Genomic DNA, 21,820 nt, shown 5'->3' on the forward strand with positions numbered 1-21,820 from the left:
TAGACCTACATGAAAAGTTGTTATTTTTACACTTGGAATCCTTATATGTAATAAGACTTATTTTTTAAAAGAAGAAGCTTCTTTAAAAAATTGTTTTAATCTCTCTCCTTCTTAGTAACTTTATTTTCCATTTAATTCACCTCTTTATCAGGTTTCTTTTCTTCGTTGTTACTCTATATGCTGTCTACTAGTTTGTTTTTCTTCCCCTTTCTCCCAGCATTAAGAATGACTGATTTTGGATCCTACTGCACACTCGTAACTCAGAATATAGTTCGTTGCGAAGAGGATTTTCCTACCTGAAAAACACATTCACTCTGGTTCACCAAAACTTGTTTAAACACTGTCTATTGAACTGTAGAATCATAGGATGTCCTGAGTTGGAAGGGACCTACGAGGATCATTCAGCCCATCTCCTCGTTCCAGAAAGACAAGCTAAAAGTTAAACCATCTACATTGCCCAAACACTTGTTGAAAACTAACAGGCTTGGACTGCTTCCCTGAGAAGCTTCTTTCCAGTGTTTGAGCATGTGCTCAGTGAAGAACTTTTTTCCTAATTGCCTTCTAGCATGTTGGAGTAAGAGAAATTACACACTGTTTCTGAGGTAACCTCCTGACATATATATTGTTAGAGTTATAAACTGAGCCTTGCATTAGACTTCCTTTCATTTGTCTATCTCAAATGGAGTCCCTAAGTTGGAAACCTGGGTTCATGCACTTCAATATTCGAGTTTTCATGCTTCCTGCAGCTCATGGAGTGGGCTTTGAGTTGTAATCCAAATGATTTGTGAACTCAGACATGATGGTGATAGCAGATTTGGGGATTTTGGTTATGTCTGAATGTTGTCGCAGGCAGATGTGACCTTCTTTCTGTGCACCATATCCACCAGGCACAAGAATTCTTGTGGCAATTTCTTCTATGTTTGCAGTGTCACAGAAAGACAGCATAATTGATGCAGTTGTTGAAGATTGACAGAAGAAATAAATGTAGAAATTGTGTCTTGGATAAAAATCTCCCCTTGCTTATACCCTCAGCTTGCCTTTTGAGCACCTTCAGCATCTCTCCTGGATTTCCAGCCAACAGCAGCAGCAGGTCCGGCTCACAGCACAGTCTCTGCTGTGTGCATTTTCTGCAGGCAGTGACAGTCAATAGCAAATCTTGTTCATGCTCAGAGCAAACACCAGCTGTCCTTGCTTGCTCTCTGAACCAGCTGGGCATCAGCCAGCTCTAAACTGGAAGCCGTGTAGCTATGTTAGCGTGGTGTTGAGCCCGAATGCCAGACCAGCCTGAAATCCCTGTCTCCCAGCAAGGCTTATTAGCTCAGACTCAGTGCCATGTTAATTGTACCTCAGCATCTTCTGGCCTGCTGCTGGCTGATGTCCAGCCAGCCTGGAGTGCAGACATGGCCAGTCGCAACTGCCTTTAACTTACCATGGAGTTGCAACCCATGTTTCTTTTCCCCAGCAGCCATCCTTTTTTTGCCTAAACTCTCTTTAAAATCAGGCTGTGAATATGTAGTAGAAGGTTTGTGCTTAGGGGTTTATCTCTCTAAGGAAGTGGCTCTTAAAAATGTCTGCAGCCAAGTAGGGAATGTTCTTTGATGAATGCATTGTTGATAAATAAGCCCATCTGTTTCTTCAAGAACTTTTATCTGTTATTGCCTTTCCTGCTTGGTGCTGTAACTGTTTTTCTCTAGTAATTTAGATTCAGGTGAAAAAAAACGTATCCTTAGTATATATAACTTGAAATAATCATGTTTAAAGTTAAACTCTGAACTATATTTAAGCTTCTGTGCATTCCAGAGATATATTTTAAACTATTTACATGCAGTTTAACTTACTACATCATACTATATTTTACTGGTATAACATTTCTTAATTAACTTCTGAGTTGCAGATCTCATAACAGCAATTTTCAGGTATTGTGTAGTTTATTATGGCTACAATATTTATTATTGGCGTATTAAAAGAAGGCAGGAAGCCTAATTAATAGGTGCTTTAAGGGGATCTTTTAACTGCAGTATGACAAAGATCGTTCAAGTAAAAAGGGTGTTCAGAACTTAAACTATAATTTGCTTTGAAAACTCCCCTGCACACTGAATGAACTCATAATTCTAAATGTTTGTTTCTGCATTTCAAACAGAACAGCTTACTATACCGATGAAGCAGCCACAAGGTAATTTTTACATTTCAGCAATGGAGTTCTTATCATAATATCCAAAAGGCACATACTGTGCTGCCATCTGCTTATTTTTTTCTTAATAAACTGAATTAAAGACTAAAATTTTCAAAATATATTTTAAAATATTTATCAACACTAAGTGTCTGTGTGTGGTAAATATAGATTTATTTTTAGCTTACAAAAATGTTTTTCACAAAAATGTTTTTGTTGATTATATTTTATACCAATGTTCTTAACCCTTAAATACAACGTACTTTGCTTTTTTCTTTTTTTTTGTTGTTGCTGTTTTACAACTTTGCTTTTTTTTTTTGCCTTTTTTTTTTTTTTTCCATTTGGTTTATTTGCCAGAAACAAACACACATTTAAAAGTGAAAAAAAAAAGAGCCCACAGGAAAACCCCACCAAATACCAAGGAGACAATAAATGAAGGCTCATTAGAGAGGGGGAAAAAAGTTTGTACAACCTAGGGTAGAGTGACTTCTGCTAGTAGAAGCGTGAGAGTTGGATATTTGTAAATGTGATGACAGACAAAAAGCCCAACAAACCTGTCTGATTTCAAATAATGTCTGTGGAAATCTACCCTCCAATGAACTGGCATTTTATTTTCCAAACCTTCCAACAACATCTGAGGATTTTCTTGAGGACATGCTGGTTTTATTTGGTGTTTAATGGATACCTCAAAAAATGTCTTTTCCCTCACTCTCCAAATGGGTAGTTTCTACTACACCTCTTTTTCTCTTACTACACAAAGTTATTTTAATCTTTATGAAAAGACAAACTTATGATTTAGTGTCTTGTCAACTTCATGAACAAAAAATAGTTTTCTTTTGTCAGATAGCTAGTGTCTCAGTGCAAGGCAGAGAAGAGTATCTGTTCCTGAGAGTCATTTTCTGACTTACTACTGGAAAATATACTTTGGATTCACTGCACAGCTTTGTGGTTTGTTCTGCCTTTTGTATAGATGTCCCACAGTAAAAAGAAAAATAACCCCATCGTTGATAAACTAGGCATCTGGCTGCTCTTCCAAGCAAGACCAGGAGTATCCATTTCTGAAAGATATTTGGTTTTGGTGTGTGTCCAAAAAACAGAGTCCATATTGGCATACTGCAACATGTGCATTTCCTTGATGAGACACATAAAGCATTCATAGATTTACTTCAGATTGTCTGTTGTGTTCATGTGAGCAAATAGAATACCATTCCTAATCCTCAACCATAGAAGCATAGAAAATTATGTTAATAACCTTAAAATGATTTCCAGAATGATAGCAGGTTCTTCTTATAGATAACATATTGCTTCAAATTCAGTTGCAGCTCAAATGTTTTCTCACATCTACATCTTGCATCTACTCCTGTACAGGATGTCCTAGAACTTCTGCTTAGGCCAAGCATCTGAGACTTAGGAATTACAGGAGACTGTAGAAGAGAAAAATAGGTAGAGATGGGGTCCACGTGCTGGGTTTCTTAAATGGCACTAAGTGCCAATGTGTAGACACCTCAATTGTATCCTTGATGGCCAAATGCAGGTTAAATGCTTAGCTCCTCTTAGGAATAGTCAAAGGTAATTGTGAGTGTTGATTTTCAGGAATCAACAAAATAACTCTTCCCAATTCCTCTGCCTTTTTGATCTCCATTTAAAAACAACAATAAAACCACCAACAACAAAAACAACACTAAGGAATTTGCAAAAAGATCTGATTCTGGCCAAATTCTGCCCTGACTATTCCAAAATTGTAAAAGGTTTTTTTGCAGGGTACCTATCTCATTACATAGCTGTAGTGAAACTTTCCTGTAGGTTTGTTTCTGATTACATCCATCTTTCAGCTAAAAAGACCTTTACAGGAAAGAAGATTATGGTGAGGCCTTGAAAACTCATTTTCTTGTAAAGTACCAGCAAATAGGGTGGTCTCTTTCTCAGAGTGGAAACCGGGAGTGCAGTAAGTTCTGTTCCACCAATGGTAACTATTCAGACCGCTGAAACTGTCTCCTTGCTGCTTTTTCCAAGTCTTCAGCTTCCAGTTCTGAGTTTGGAATCACAAGTTGTCATTAAAAATTACTGTCACTCAAACAGATACTTGGATTAAAATTATGCACCTGTTTAAAAATTACTGTCCAGCGATTTACAATGCTGAAAAACTGGTGTGACGTCCTTCATCACTCTCTTGATAAAGCAATTGGATTTTCTGTATGGAAATATTTGTGGTTTTCCATTGCACAAAAACAAGAAATTGGTCTACAACTACTAATTTTAGTGGAGAGCAGACATTTTTAAAGCCATGAAATAGAGACCATTCCTCCCTGTTTCTTCTCTCACTCAGTTAAGCAGCTTTATTACTTCTACTCTAACCAAGTCAGGGCTTTCTTGTATAAGTCTTGCCAAACTACAAGGTAGTAATTTGTCTCCAGTTAACAGTGACTATGATTCTTGTTTTGCACCTTTCACTTTCAGAAATTTTAACCTTACTTTCCGCATTTTTTTAGTTCATTTTTAAGCAATGAGTAATTATGACAGACACTTGGAAGAATTCCTAAGGTTCTTCACTCATAATGGTCTCTCATCGTGGACCTGGATGATTTCTTGGCTATGAGCAAGGTCTTGGACTGTCTGCTCTAAACATTTTCAGTCACAGGGGATCTTGTGAGTTTTGCAAACCCTTGTGCATTGCTTTAGACACTATTTTTCAGAGGAAATAATATCCAAATTCTATAGCAGATATACTGAAGGTCAAATCTTTCAGGGACTTAATATTTTTAAACCTACCTAAAAGCGAAAAAAAATCTGGTTTCCTTAGGGAGCCTTGAAGGTGTCAACCTTAATAGCTTATTTACCAGTTAAAAGTAATTTCATCCTGCTTGTTTCTAATCCGTTCTTCCTCTAAATTCACAAATTGATTGAATAGCTCTTTACCTACAGTAGTAATAAGGCACTCAGTAAGTAATGAAGCACTCAGTAATGAAAGCTCACAAAATGTTTTTGTTTTTGTTTTTGTTTTTTTTTTTAAGTGAGATGACAACTTATGGCAACAAAAATTCCACCTAATGCCATTTGCTTCGTAAGTTTCCCGTCTTGGCTTTAGGCATTTGAAACTATAAAACTACAAAGTATTGCGAAGAATTGCATTCTTATTTCTTAAGCATTATATAATTATGTTTCTATAGAAGCAATATCCTCGTATTTTTAGGAAGTAGGCCAGCATTGAGGAAAGGAGGTGGTATATCTGAGTAAACTGTTGAAGGTGATAAAATATTTTACATTAAATACAATTCTTGTGTATTCAGTGTCACTTCTCCTTGTTCCCTGCATGAATGTGTATGAATGAAATTTATGAAAATACAACTTTTCAACCCTTGCATTATTTTTCTCCATCCCACACTTATAAGCTTTTGAAAGAAACATGAGCTGTAAGACTAAGAAGATTGTTGTGATAATTTAGAATAATCTTCTGCATGGGGGGAGTTTCTATATAACAAAGCATCACTTAAACTTCAATGATTTCTTGTCTATTGCTAAAAATAAAATCTCCAATAAGAAATATTTTATGACACCTCTAAATAACTTCAGTATTTTTGTACATTTTATAGTTTAAAAATATAGTTAGTTTGTAAGCTAAGATGACTTCCTCATATTTCCTTAAGGGAGGGAGGTACCATGTGTTAGTATTAACTGAATGTATAATAACATTATTAGTAACTTTGATTTTGTTTCTAAAGACAGAACAGACCTGAGTGAGTTGACAGAGTTTATTGTGGTGTGTAGTTCTTGATACACCAAATAGTGCTGTATAATATAATTTCATGAAGTCTGGAGGAAATCCAGAGCTTTATCAAAAGATCAAAATAAGTAGTATAATGGACAAAAATGGTGCCAAAAATGTGATGATATTTTCTGCATGATGACCCCCCCTTTCACTAGTTATCACTGGACAGCTGGGACCTCTAGAGATTGCCTAGTCCAACCCCTCCTCTCCAGTCCTGAAGTTATCTGAGACTTCGAAAAATTGTCATCTCAAAAATCTGTATCATTTAGAACATGTGGAGTTACTGTGCAGCATCTGGGGAGGTTGTGAACTTGTTTCATGCTGCTTTTTCTATTCTCTGAATGTTATTAATTTAATGTTGCCAGATATCTTGTGCCCATCCAGATGATCAACTTCAGCAAAACACAAGCCTCTGAAAACAAATGTGGAGTTAAGGCACAGGGTGATACAACCTGTAATGTGTCCCTTTCAGAGGCAGAAAGCGATCTCTAGCATTACCTGCATACTGTCTACTAACATCATTATGTTGGACATACATATATTGCTTGCAGGAGGATTAGCCAGAAGATTTAGTAGGGGAGGGACTGCAGACAGGTGATCCAGGCAGTTTGGCTGATCTTTTGTGACATGAAGAATTCTAACAGCCTTTTGCCTCTTTCAGGTTATCAAAGCATCCCCATTTTTCTTTTGATAAAAGGGAAGAAGAGTACATATTGTTGAGCTATACCTCATTTCAGTTACTGTGTATGGGAGGAAGGGAAAAGTGAAGTTCTTACTGCAGAGATGTTGAAGTGGGACACTAGATAAATGAATGTACCATTCTTAACAATGCTGTGGAAATAAGAGGGAATGAGTTGGCCTGTTTGCAGCAGTTCTCTAGCCTCTCTGCCAAACTTTTCCTACCATATTTTATTTAGCCATTAATCCTTTAGAAGCCACTAGCACATGAATAATCTCTCTGGAGCCTTAGGGTTTTGGGTAAGCGGGTTTCCACTGGAGTTTGCTGTTCTGGGCTTGTTGGGTGCTTAGTTTTGCTTTAGCTGGGGGGAGTGATGGTGAGGGGTCAGAGTAGGCTGTATGCACATATATTGATTAATTGCTTTTGTGCTCTTCCTTGGTTATGTAATCTGTATATTCAGCTGGATCCACCGATTTACCTAGCAAGTCTATCAAGCAGTGTTCTTACTTGCCACTTCATCTCAACTTAGCAACCTCCTTACCTCACACAATGTGCAGTGGACTGATACATACCTTAATTTTTTATTTTCCTCAGTTTTCAGGGTTTTTTTAATGGCTTTTCTTCAAATCCTGATTTAACTCACGCTGGAGTTCGTCTCTCTGGAGAGTCAACCGTGAGGGTGAAAAGCAGTTCAAATGTACTCTTACACTCTCCCTCCAAGACGGATAACATTTTACATCCTTCCAGATCCCATTAGTTTGGGTCAACAGCCTCACATACTCTCTTCTTCCTGCTATTACCTTCTGTTCCTGTTTTCTTGCATAATCTACCCCCTCTTCTTGAAAGTTAGCTTTCACTGTGAGACCATTTTTAAAAACAGTCCACCTTTTCTGAGTCAAATCATGCTTCTTTTTCCCGTTACCCAAAAACAAAATAAGAGCAAACACTTCAGTCACTTGTGGTATTAGTAATATAACTGTAGTTCCTTCTTAGAATGTTGGGAAAGAATTTTACTGAGAGAGCAGGTTGAATAAAAAAGGCAAATCCATAAAAGCAAGTTGAATGATAAGAAAATTGGACATTTTTAAGTAGCTTGTGTTTATATTTTGGGAACTGATGAATGAGAGTTTTAGCACTGGTTATTTTACCAAAACTAAAAATTGTAGAAAGTATGATGAGACACACGGCTACATCCACATATTAGGGAAACACATGTACATTTTATAATGTGATTTGAAATAGGGATTATATTACAGGAGCCCCTTGTTCACAAAAGTCATGTTTAGATTCTGACCTACACAGTGAATTTCTGACTACTTGAAATTATCAGTGGAATCTAAATAATCAGAATTTTGGCTCATGAGTGCTGCGTATCTGCTGTTCTTTTTTTTCATTAGAACATGGTTTATCCTGGTGAAGTTAGTGGAAGAATAATATGTGAAGGTGTACAGAGTTCCAAAATTATTGTCTATGATTCAGCAGTTTCCTGAGTCAGATCTTTAGAATTGGGGAGGCTATAACTAGAAAGTATTATTATATCATTGTTTTTTATATGGCTTTTCCTGGACTTTCACTTTCATCCACTTTTATAGATTAAAAAAATGGGCCAAATGATCCTTTGTTCTGATCTGGTACAATAGATCTTACCAAGCATGTGGATTTTTAAGCACAGCTGATCTTCAAGGAGTAAGGATTTCTCAAACTTAATTCTAACAAAACAGGCATTTTATCATAGCATTGTTTCCATTCTGCTGAAATCCATGGGAAAGATATTGCTTCACTGCTGTCCCCCACTTGGAATCCTAATAAATAAATGATACCTTTGCTGGTGAATGCTTTCTTCATCTCAGTGACTGGTGCTAAAATAAGAGGTGGCCTGCAATCAGGAAGATATTTTTAGTTAAAAGAACTGCTCCGTGAAGTGTGGTGTTCAGCTCTGTAATGTCAGAAGCAAATCCTTATTGATTCTGACCTCTCTGCATTATACAGCTTGCTGATCAACTCTCTGATAGTGCTGCTCTGTCAGACACGGGAGCATGGGATTAAGAGTAAATAGACCTGCCAGAGCAGTTTCCCCCATGATTGGATCAAAGACCTGTGAGTCATTCTGCAATTTCTTCCCCGTAAAAGTCCTCTCAGTGTCTGTTTGTCTTTGCAAAAGGAAGTTAAACGTATCCTGCTATGCAGCAATATTTGAGTTTTACTTGTTGCTGATGCTTTCTTCATCATCCTCTGGGCACAAGCATTTTTGTCCTTTAACTCATCAATGAAATTAACATACTTTTGAAGAAAAAAACATGTTTTCTTAGCCCCTTTTCAGCTTATTTTACAAAAGCACATTTGCAAGTTGTGTAGTATCTACGAAGGCTGCTTTGAAAGCCCCACCAATTAAGGTTTGTGAATATTGAACAATTTGGTTCTTATGATTCTGTAGACAGGAAATTAAGATTACATTCTTAAAACAGAGGTGGTGTCACTTTTTCTTTAAGTTTCAGAGAGATTTGGTATTCAGGATTCAGGATCATTTTGCATTTAAAAGACATGCCTGTGGAGGTTATTCATAATGACATGTCTCTCAAAAAACAGTCTGGGTTAATTCATTTGGTCTCTGATACAACAGCCATGGCTTTCTTAAGGCAAGTATGACTTCTAATTAATGGCATCTAGGTTATCTGCAGGCATCATTGCTGGTCTGTAGTCTTTTGTGTCTGATTTACCTGAAAAATGTCGGTGTTCTCTGAACAAGGGAAAGATACATCCGTGGTGTGAAAGTAAGTGAACAGACGAAAATGTAAATAATTATAAAATTAAAAGAAAAAAGCGAAACAGATTTTTTTTTTTCTTATTTTGTCCCCTCCATACTACTGTTGATCAACAGAAAATGGGTCCTTTCCACTCCTGTCGATTGCTGTTCTTCTGTATAGTGCTGAATGGCAATTATGGTCAATTCTCTATGGGTTTTCCTTAGGGTTTTGAGGGAACCTCTCTGAAGAAAAAGATTCTTTTTCTGTTAAGACATTAAGATAGTATGTTTAGATGGTGTTGGCATTCAAGAAGCAGAAAATTCAGTGGAGCACGGTAGGGTGGCCATGCAGCACTGTTGTAGTTTACAAACTTAAGTACGCTCACTCATTCTAGGTCAGAGCAGTCCTGAGCTGAGAGTATCAGTTTGATCTCCCTTGAGTTATATTTTCTGTACTGTGACACCCAGCTTAGACCAGTGTCATAAAGACACATTTAGAGTCCTCTGGAAGACAGATATTTAACAGCCCCAAAGTGTACAGCTTATTTGGACAACTGATCTTTGAAGAGAAAAGGTGGGGGAGAAACTGCATATGGATGTCAGCAGCCCAGCTCTTGGAGGATAGGAAGGAAGATGAGCAATTTCCCAATGAATTGATTAATCTCTTTCTCCACACAAATACAAAATTTGAAGACTACTTCAAAGCACAGTGATCATCATGATTCTGGATGCTGTAAAATTATTTGAAAATGGAGAAATTATGGATGCAGCATAGCTCAAAATGTGATGATAATTTGGCACAGCTGATAAGCTTCATAGGGCATAGGATTGCGAGCTTTGACTTTTATTCACATATCTAGCAGAATGCAATTAATACGCAGTTCAAAATAATATCCTGTGTAGCCCATAAAAGAGACCTCTTTGTTTAATCCTGTGAATGTGTATGAGCAGGAAATTCAGTTAAAAATGAGTAAGAAAATACTGGAGTAAATGTCTATTTCCAGTGGGTCCATCTTCTGTTTGTACTTGCTTACTTGTTCCTTTGTTTGGACAAAAGAGCAGATTCTATTAGTTGATGCTTTTAACTGCTCTCCACTCACCCCACTCCAGTGAAGCCAGGCATTTCCATACAGGAGTGCTTTGCCTCTTTATTACTTGCTCTGATGTGAGCAGCAGGCCATGGAAAGGACTAGAGTGAACCATATAACATCATTACTATTAATGGGCTCAGAAAGCACAGTCCATGAAAATGCACTAGTTCAGCTTCGGGGAAAAAAAAAAAAAAAAAAAAAAAAGTAGCTTTACCACACCTCATTCAAATGATGAATGAAAATGCTGAGCCATTTCTACAAGAGAGATGAACACTGTGAGCTGAAGAAGGTTGTTCAGGCAGACTGCATCCATGAAACCTATGGTTATGAAAGATGACTGCAGTATCTTTCTGTATTAGTATTAATGACGCTTTAAATGCATTCCTGAATATACACATCTGCTTACAGATATCGATAGATTTGAAGGCATGTCATGCTTTGTGGCTTTTTTTCTTTAACTAATAGATTAGTGGAAGTGCCTGCCATAGTTCAGCTTCATAACTTCACTAATGTAAATTGAAAAAGTTTGGTTATAGTTTGATAAATGTTCCTGTCTACATCAAATCCTCTGAACCATAATAATTTTTATCTAGAGATGTGCCAAAGTACTTGAAAATAATTTGGGCAGCTGGCGAACTGTTACCCACTGATTCACAGACAGAACTTTTCACCTCTTCCTTTCCACTTCAGTGGAATTTGGCTAGAAAAACTGTTAGCACAATTGGGGAGACTTTGCTTCTCTAAAATATTTTATTTACCTTTTAACATACTGTTATACTATAGTCACATGTGCACTGACATACTTACATGGTATGCTAATGAATTGCTGAGGTGGTAACATAATACCACAAAATATACAGTATTATTTTTAACTGATTAAACTGGTGATAAACTGATCTATGTGAGCTGTTGTCATGGATGAGTGATTTAGGGTCCTGCTTGTTGCAGATCAGTGTTTAGATCACTCAAAGAAAAGTGCAACTTAACAGAGTTCAGTGGCAAGTTTCACTCTCTCACTTACTGCAGGGGGAAACAGGCCAAGGAGAATTGGGTGAGAGTTGGTTTTGAGTGATTTATATGAGGATAGGAGATGTGAAAGGGTAGAGGGAAGCCCTCCCATTGAGTCATGAGGTTCAGAATGGACCGCTTTGCTTTCTAAACTCCTTCTCAGAGAGGAATCTAGGTGCAACTGGATCCAAATTTAGCCCCAGACTTGATCAACAGTTTGTGTCTAGGAGATGTAGAGTTGAGGAAAAAGAGGGATTTTATGTATTTATGACAAAAGGGTTGTATGTGCACACCCGATTCTTTATATCACTTGGCTAGAACTTGAAAGTTTAATCTTTTTACATCTTATCTGCTTACCTTTCCTCTAGAGGTCTAGTGCCAGGTCTCTCTGAAGTCTTGATCCTAGGTCTCTTGAACCAAGCTCTCAGGCATCAAAGTTCATAGAAATAAACATTTTATTGGAGTAGTACGGCAGCAGAGTTGGCTTGAGCTGAGTGCCTTCACAGAGAAGCCAAGCCAGGCAAAGAAGTCCCTTACAGACTATTTTCCTGCCCCTCACACCTTGATTCAGTCCAGAAGCAATATTTGAGCCTAGAGTCTTCTTGCTTCTCATTGGATTATTTCACTTACTTCAGACAGACCCTTGTTTTCTTTAGCTGCAGACATTGTTCATAATCCGCAGCTGCTTTGTGCCAGTCTTGAAGGTGTTGTTTTGTTTGAATGAATCCTGTTTTGCTCAGCAAAGTGCAAAACAGGCCTTATCTTACAAGTGTCTATGACGGTCTGCAGCTGCCCTTGTTTTCATCAAGTAAGGTGAATATGAGCAGAAATTTACAACATACAGATTTCAGCAAATTTAGCTTGCCAAGTCATGTGAAACAGACAGTATATTAAAATCACGTGACCTAGTAATTCTCATTCATTCTATTTAAAATGCATTCTATTTAAAATGCAATAAGCCCAACTTAAATTGGGCTTATCCAGTGATCTGTGATTAGTAAAAGATCATTACCACAGAGCACCTTGCACCCACAACTTGTCAATGTTGCTGTTCTGCTTCCTTGGGGCTTTCCTAAAAGGAGTTCTTGGCCTGGCTGCAGCTCAGGCCTCTATCTTCTTCGGAGCCTGGACCAAACTGCTGCTGGTTGGTTGTCGGGGGGATGGAATCAAGTGCATCCGTCACATCTGTGCTTTAGTATTCCCTTAGTAGACCAATTCTGGATAACTTCTTGAATGGTAGAGCTTATTGACTTGCAGAAATTCTGTGAAAAACTATCAGCTTGGGAAGCAAACACAAGAGATATTATGAAAAATTTCCTATTTCATTTCCAAAGTCTGGTGTTCCCAGACTTTGATCCAAAAGAACTATCGCTGTTACCAATGCTAGTAATTCAGTCTCAATTTCAAGTATTTATCTAATTTCAGATGTTATCTCTTAGGGATTTGCTGCTCATTGCAATTTGCGGAAAATCAGTAGCTTCACCTGATTCATTTCATAATAGTAATACGACATTGATCTGTGCAGGAAAGAGTTTAGCTTGTCAAAATAAAGACTTGTGCATGGGTACCTATATTAAGGAATTAAGAGTGTGCATGAAAGAATACTTTTACCTCTGCTTTGCTTTAAAAGCAGGAAATTTTTAAAGACTATTACTAATGTGATTAAGAAATACACAGTTTTGTAGAAATTAGTCTAATGCAAGAATGTTCTGCAGGACTGTTCACTTTGTAATGTGTGGGCTAAAGAACACTTTGTATTTATTGAGAGTCTAATCAATGTCTTTCCAGTTTAATCAAAGTGCTACAAACAGTTATCATTATTCTGAATAAAATGATACTAATATATAATATTACAGCTCATTCCCAATAATTATCAACTTCATACTGCTATAAAGAAGATTTCTTGTTTCTACACACTGGGTGTTATGCTCATCCTTCTAGAGTGCTTTTATGATTTTCTTTGTGAGCATTCATGTTCCTTTTCTGGAAGGAGGAGAATATTGATGGTGGGGAGATTTCTTTTTCCTTGAGATTGTTCCACTTGCAGTTGCTTTTGTGTGATTTCAGTCCATTGCTAACACTTATTTTCTTGATGGTCTACAGGTTTAATTATGCTGTGGTTGCTTAGTTTCTTTATACCTTTACCATATGCAGTTTAATTTTTTTTAGAAGTAAATCCATGCAATTTCAGAAAGTTGACCTGAAGCAAGTTAGGTTATGCTCACGGCACCACCAGACAATATGCTGTTACAGCTAAAAGAAGTGCAGAAGAAGTGCAGGTGAAGACACAACTTGACAAGTCCTTAGGCCTTGTACTGTAATTGGTACAGAGCCTGTGGCATATTCTAGCAGCAGAAATATCACATCACCTGGATTTGCAAGGCTACCATTCTAAATACAAGGGAATGTATAACAAAGTCAGTCATGTTGTGGTTGTTGTATCCAAAAATAACTTCTGATTTACACTGTCATAGTGTGTTGACTATATTACAGCTGTGGAACAGCTTCTTCGTAAAGCTTCCTGATCCCCACCTACTCTTTCCTCCAGGCTGGAGTAAAACAATTTGGGCAATTGTGGATATTTCCTCCTATCCTCCTGCTGCAAAATGTTGCAGCTTTCAAACTGAAAATTTTAAGTAAGAGCAGAAGATCAAAGGAGTGGTTCTATGTGACTTCAGAAGATGTTCTTTGGGGATGTAAAGGACATTAAGGTGTATTTCTTCCTTGCTCTCCCATAAGCAGAGAGTAAGATGCATGTACCTCCTGATGGGGGAGAGGGAGCGGGTGCTCAAAGCAGCGAGATTCACATAGTAAACATTAAATTCACACTGTTCTCAACTCAAAGCCTTAATCTCTCCACCTGACAGCACTGCAGTGTCTGGTGCAATGGGTTCTGGAGCATAGTTTCTTAGGCACAGGTGTGCATGCAGGTGCATATATGCACCCTCCACCACATATAATATCCTGACCTAATAATGGTATTAACAGTTTAATGCATCTTTTTAATGTTGAAAGATATAATATGCATTTACTTTTTACTTAAACATGTAAAATATTTTAATTTTTAAAGTTCCATGAAAAAAATACCAAAGACTTTTCTTATTTCTTAATAGCAAAAATGCTGAGTAAAGAACATATCCTTTTTTTTTTTTCAGATGGCATGAGATACAATAGCAAACACTTTCTTTCACTCCTGACATTATCAGATCTAAAATTATTTTATGAAGAGGGACATCCCATCACAATTCAGGATTAGTGACTCCTGCTGCTTCGCAACTATCTGTCCAGACTTGAAAGGCCAAAGTTGTATTCATTTCAAGCATAGGAAAAAACCCCACATTGATCTGAAAACGTAAATGAAATAGCAAAGAATGACTTTCTATATAGGAATGCCAGAAGAAGCATCTTAACTGAAAAGTACACTTTAAGCTGAAATGTGGTAATTCGCAATATACTTACTTCTATTCCATACCAATGAGAAAAAAATAGGTTGTCGTCAGTCACTTTAAGTTCACCTTTATTATTAACTGAGGTTTGTGGGTGTTTTTTGTCTGTTTGTGTTTGTTTGTTTTTAATTTTATTCAACTCCTTAATTTCACTGTAAATGAATCGAAATTTGAGCATGATCGGGTGCCATTGGTTCACCCAAGATGTAGTAACTTGGCAAATGGCAAAAGAGAAAAAATAGCTAAAGGGCAGGTTTGGTGAGTAAAACTTACTATAGATGATCTGACAAACTGGTAAAGATCTCTTAAGCATAAAACCTTGAGAACTAAAGTTGCTTTAAAATATTTTTATGAAATACTTTTTAAAATTAAGTTGGCCTTTTAATAGGTAGCAAAACACTTTTTTTTTTTTTTTTTTTTTTTAATTGGAGTATATGGAGATAAAGCACCAAAAGCTGAAAAACTGTACAAAAAATCAAATTTTAAATTTGGGAGCTTTCAATTAAAATTAACCTCTTTGTAAGTTTTCATGTTGTTTTCTCCAGAAACAGAATCAACATTTCCTGTTGAGCTCTGCTGAACATTCACTGAAAATTTCATTGCACCACAAATATACATTGCATTGGATACTGTCTGATGAAAATCTTGTACATACAAGTATTTATAGCAAATAGAGCAACAAAAAAAAAATCTTCTGATTAGTTATTAGGCTAGAATAGTTAAGTTGTGATTAAGATTTCCAGTTGAGTCACAATATATTTATATCGAGAAAAAAAGCAAGAACGTATGTTCTAATTGTCAGTGATTTCATCAACTGTTTGGACTGGAAATCATTTGAAGTAAATTCTGACAGACACATCTTGTGGAAACAATTTTTGAAATGTTATATCAGCTTCAAACAATTAGCATTAAATTGAAGAATATTTATTAAATGAAGTTTATGCTTTCAAAATTACCTATAAGTTAAGAAGGGAGTTGCATGAAGAAATAGCTAGAGCAAATAATGCTGGTACTATCCACCTCTTCAGCAAAATATGTCAGGCTCAAACAGATAAAATGATCCAGCCTTACAGCAGAGTGAAAATAATTCTTCGTCAATGGCAAAAAGAAGCAGCACAGATTCTTCCAAGTATAAAATTATATTGTGACTACATAGATGAAATCACTCTACATGATGGGATTCTTTACAAGGACACTGCTTCAAAAAAACACTGCTTTCCTGAAAAATGCTAAGAGTAGGCTGTAGTGACTGTCTGTATATCAAGACCAATTGGAAATGTTTTATTATGTCCAAACATGAATAGTGCCAACAAATGTTGGGTCTCTAAACAGAATCTGGTGTACCCAGGAAGTAAAAGGTAGAGCAAGTGAAGCCCCTGAATTTCCCTATTAAACTGGGACCAAGCCTCTCACAAACTGAGTTTATTAAACAGAAAATTTTATCCAGTAATACAACAAAAATAGCTCCCAACTTTAAAAATGAACACATGACAATTAACAGTTGTCATTAAAATATTGCAATATAAAACACACTATAAAGAAAAAATTGCTTATAAAGAAATTCTGGGTGAATTAGATAACAGAAAATAGCTCACTGTTTAGCATGAAGATTTTTCAATATACCTCTTTGGTCATTGAAGCATTTCCTGTTAACTTCTTACTATGTATAGACAAATGAACTAAGAAAAAAATAAATGCAACACTTGAAAATAAATTTCAAATGAGTGAATTAGATGACAACTTTTGTGCAAAAGAATATCTTACTCAGCTTTATCAAATTTGTCAAGCTTTATTGCAATCACCAGTTCATAGAAGCATGTGTATTAGTGCTAGAATGAACAAATGCCAATCTAGTTTAAATTACATACTTGGAACTTCTTTTATTACAACCAGCCATTTGTGGTCATATTACTTTATAAATATATCCAGTCTCAACTGAAAAATGTAAAATTATGGTGAAGCCACAATATTCCACCGAAGTTATTTTTCTTTACTAAACTCATCTTGAAAACACGTTTCTGACCCACTTTTGCTATTGCATTCTGGCTAAACAGACAGGAGGTCCCTTTAAACTCCATTATCTTTTTCTTGCATCCGTATTTACATTGATCATTACTTCTATTAATGTTTCATGTCTTTGATAAGGTAGATTGATCTCCCTGTATGACTCATTCTATAATGACGATGTTTGCATATAAAATGTAATGGATAGCTAAAATATTGCTGATGAGGCTCAGCTTCAAAACCTTTCTACCTGACCCTGTTGGGAGCTTTAATTCTGTAAGAAAGGAGCACAAGCTCATTGAGTTCTTGACTCTTTCACTGACCAAGTCCTAATGCCATGTTTTCTATAATGCACATATACATCCTTTGCATCTCTGAGTATAAATCCTCTTCATCAAAATCAAGATGCCACTTGGACGTAGAATGTTGTTTGAAATTAATGTATTCAAACATATCCTATTTTTTTAGTAAAATATTTATTCTACTTTTGTAGTTGTCCAAAGAAGCAAAAGATATTTAGCTACTCCCAGTCTCTTTTGTGTCTCCATCCACTTGTTCTTTCTTCTGATTAAACTTCTCCAGTAAAAGAAAAAAAAAAACAAACAAAAAAAAACAATAGAAATAGTTTAAGTTTCTTACCTATAGTATGCAAATTCATCTCATTATACGGATTATTCCTGTTTGTTTTTTTGCTCTATAAACATGACAAACCATTTTTAGAGACATTTATTTTTCAGGACTATGGCTTGAAGGTGCTTCATGGTTAGCATCAACATGAGATCTGTGTGTGGAACAGCTTCAGGACACACTCTCAATTACATGTTAATTTCTCTTCTCAGTTCTGTCATGTACAAAGTCCTGATGTTATTTCTCTGTGTGTCACAGGTATTGGCCTCTGTGATTGACATGATATGTGACCTTCATTATGCCTTAAACAATATGTTTTGCAACTTCTAGCAGGGAGGATGAGATAAGCGCTGTGGAGGCAGGACAGGTGCATCTTCCTTGAGGTGCACTCCTCTGTTTTGCAAAACATAGGCACCAACCACAAAATGAAGGCAGTAACCACACCTATGCAAAAGCAGGGTCGTACAGTGGTCACAGCTGGCTTGGGAGAATCATGAACTACCAGTCATTGCTGGAGGACCAACCAACTCACTTCTGGGGCCACTGACTCATTTCTGGAACAATCTCCTTAATTAACATGAGAAGAGAGCAGAGGGAGGAGATGAGCCACCCTCTCCTATCTCACATGCAAATGAACTTGAGTATTTAAAACTTCCCACTCAAGACACTGATTGCATGCACCCACCACTCTGAGAACGACAGAGACCATTGTTGGATTGATCCTTGGAGCACTGATATCTTACCTATTTCTTATTACCTATCTTTCTTTTTCTTCTCTCTCTATCTTCATTCTGAGCATATAAGGGTAACATTGTGAGTTTTGTCATTGAAATATTGTTTAGCTTTATGCTATAGTTACAAGCTTTTGCCAAGCTACTATCTGCTGTAATTCCACTGAGTTTTAAATAAATTTGTGATTTAATCGAACCTCTCAAGTAATTGCCATTACTCCCAGTTACCACACAAAGTATTAGATGTTAGCCGTGTCCTCAACCCACTGAGTGGGACAGGACACCCCCTATCGCTGCTTATACAGATTTACAAAGGATCAAATCTCATTTTAGGTTGTCCTAGAAGTTTACTGGACTATTGGAGCATTGGGTGTGGTGGGTTGACACTGACTGTCTGCCAGTGGCCCACACTCACTCTTTCACTCCCGCTCCACAACAGAATGGGGGAAAATAAGCTGGAAATGCTTGTGGGTTGAGATAAGGACAGGGAGAAAACTTACCAGTTATTATCACTGACAAAATGGACACAACATGGGGAAAATCAGTTTCATTTATTGCCAATTAAAAATAGAGTTGGATGGTAAGAAACAAAGACAAGAACTAAAACACCTTCCCCTCCATTCCCCCTTGCTCCCAGGCTCACCTTCACTTCCCAATCACAAAGTCCTCTGCTTTCTCCCCACTGAGTAGCCCAGGAGGATGGGGAATGAGAGGCAGTGGTCAGTCCATAACAGCTCTGTGGAGGGCTTTTGATAGATAAAGATTTGTTGCTGAATTAGTCAGGCTCAAAGGAATCTCAAGGCCTCTTCGAGAAGCTGAGAACAGAATCTGCTGTGAGAGAGAGGGGCGTTCCTCAATCACCGGGGTCCTGGTGTGGAGTGAATCATCGGACGTATCATCAGTGAGACTCCAGCGCATGGACAGCCCACGATACTAATTTAGCGAATCCATACTTGGAGCGTGGAAGCGTGATAAGAATATAGTTGCATATATAAGGAGGCTAGTTTCTGTAATAAATGGCTTTAGCGTGATTCACATTGAATCGACTTGTTTTGCTGAGTCCTTATTTCACTCTAACACAGCTCCTCTCTTCCCCTTCTCCCTCTTCACACTTTTTCCTGCTTCAACATGGGCCCTTCCCAGGGGCTGCAGGGAAACACCTGTCCCAGCAGGGTCTCTTCCAGGACCCCAGGGGAATCTCTGCGGGGCCCTGGGAGCAGCTCCTCCCCTCCTCCTGCTCTCCTCTCGGGGCTGGCAGGGCTGTTTCTCACAGGATTTCCCTCAGCCCTGGCTGCCGGGCAGCGTTTTGCCCTTTCTTCCCCAGGCTTTCCCCGAGGCGCCCGCCCGTGGCTGAGGGGCTCAGCTGTGCCCTGCGCTGGGGCCGCTGGAGCCGGGTGTGTCCGGAGCATGGGGCAGCGCCGGCCGCTCCTCACAGGGGTCAACCTGACGGCCCACGAGGCTGCTGCTGCTGCCAGGACCTGGGCAGGTAACACCCAGTACAGAGGCATGACATCAAAACTAAATCCACCAGCCATACTTTTTCTTCCTTAACTTTGTGCTGTTTTACATCTCCATTGTATGGCACGCACTGGTATGGATTGGAATGTGAAATGAGCTGTGTTTTAGCGAATTTTAATTTTTTTGTGGTAAAACAGAAGAACTACTGATACATTTAACAGTTTGCTCTGGATGAGTCTATTTCAAAATGGAATAAAAATAAGACTGAGATATAGGGAATCGTATTGTTAACTGTTGAAAAGTTTCTAGACTTTGATAATTTTTGGTCAATGTGTCTGTATCTCACCTTGATTGCATACTTTTAATCTCCTGGGTCTGACTGTTAAGGAGTTGATAGCTGAAGAAATGGAACCATACAGTTTGACATTGTTGTTGTTTATACAGATAAAATATTTAAATTGCCTAAAGACAAAATAAAAAAAAAAAAACAGCTTCAGGCAGGAAGCAAAGACAAATAATATTACCTCATGGAAACCTTTAGTTTGAGTTTGCTTTGTGAAGACTTAAGGTATTGCTCTCAGAAGGTGTAACGGGAGAGTTGCTGACTATCAGGACACTTGAGAGTGAGTGCTGGCAATTCCAAGATCAAATTATGTTTGGTTGCTTTTGCTCATTAATAATCCAAAGAAAATTTTGTAAAGTATTAAAATAACAGTAACTTTGCACTGATAAAAGCACATACTTTGAGAAAGCTCTTATAATGAGACTGAAGGTTGAATGAGGGTTAAGGGTATATGATTTCTGTGGAATGTTATTTGGAGAGGAGTATGTATGTAAAACTTAAATAAGAAGTACCAAACAGAGCCACAGGAGTATCTACCTGTGAGATTAATTCTGCAGTCCTAAACATAATAAGTCATCTTGGAAACACTTTTGGCACAACTAGGGTTGATCAGGTTAACTAGATCCACAGTCTTATCTCTACATACCATACTTCCGGAAGTATATGATGATATCGGCTAAAGAGCTGTTAAGATGGCTTATCATTTGTGGCTGAAAATATCTGTAGCTTGATCTGGAAATATCTCCATTTATTTTAAAAAGTACACTTGCTGCTTTTTTAATACTTGTTATTTTGGTGCATAGGTGATTTTTAAATGGAGGTAAAAATATGAAGTAATTATCTTTCTTTACAGAGGACAAATGTGCTGCATGTTGCAACATATTTAATATGATGAGAATACGCAGTACATGAATTAAAAGTTTGTGTAAGTTTCACAGGTGAATTTTACATTGTGCCATCTCACCCGTGTTATAATGTTCTGCAGTAGAATTCTTCCACTCGAAAGAAACTTAGACTATGTGACAAACCGTGCTACTTATAACCAAATGGCATATCACTGTGGCTAGGTAACTTATGAAGGCTACAGAATATAATGCTTGCATTTACAGCATATAAGTTTTCCGTAACCTCACTGCCGTTATGAATGTTGCATTGCATATTGATTGTCATTTGTGTAGCCTCCTTAGGTGATGTGTAACAAGGAAGTGTTTGCCCAAGTTTGTGAATGAATCCTTAACAGAGTAACAAGTTATCTCAAAACATTAGATAAAAAGGGTGAAGGAGTAACGAGAGAAAGGTTGGGTTGCATGTTTCTCAGTAATTTGTTTGCATATAACTGTTTTCTTGACTTGCTGATATTACTTGACTCCCTCTGGTAAACCAGGACATTCTGAGGATGTCATGTTTCATCTCAAGTCTTGAAAATAGTTATTCTTACATCTTTCACTTCCAAGTGGAAAAAATGAGAAGTTAACCATAATATTATTATATGTCCTCAATTTACAGTGCCTTTCTGTCTATATCCTGATAAGTAGAAAGGACAAGAAGTGGTCTCTGATTCTAGAATTGAGTAGCCCAGCCTGGCTCACATCTGTGCTGCTTAGGGGTTGCTGTCCCCTGAAGAGACTAGCCATGACTGCACTGCACAGCACAGAGGGGAGAGGCAGTTCTTCTGTGGTCGTAAGTTGTACCTGTTACTCTGGTGTATTTGTGAATTGTGTCTGAATGAATGGTGAGACTTGTGTTACTGTCAA

The 21,820-nt window shown here is 37.5% G+C and overlaps 1 long non-coding RNA gene across 1 annotated transcript in view; it reads right to left on the minus strand.

Moving 5' to 3' along the window:
* Positions 1 to 6,269: 6,269 nt before the first annotated feature.
* Positions 6,270 to 21,820, minus strand: part of LOC135578559 (uncharacterized) — a 34,069-nt gene continuing 18,518 nt past the window's right edge. The window contains exon 2 of the long non-coding RNA XR_010470336.1: positions 6,270 to 12,736. This is a non-coding gene — a long non-coding RNA (uncharacterized LOC135578559). The remainder of the gene's footprint in view (positions 12,737 to 21,820) is intronic.

This window comes from Columba livia, chromosome 2 (genome assembly GCF_036013475.1).
Source record: "Columba livia isolate bColLiv1 breed racing homer chromosome 2, bColLiv1.pat.W.v2, whole genome shotgun sequence".
NCBI lineage: Eukaryota > Metazoa > Chordata > Aves > Columbiformes > Columbidae > Columba > Columba livia.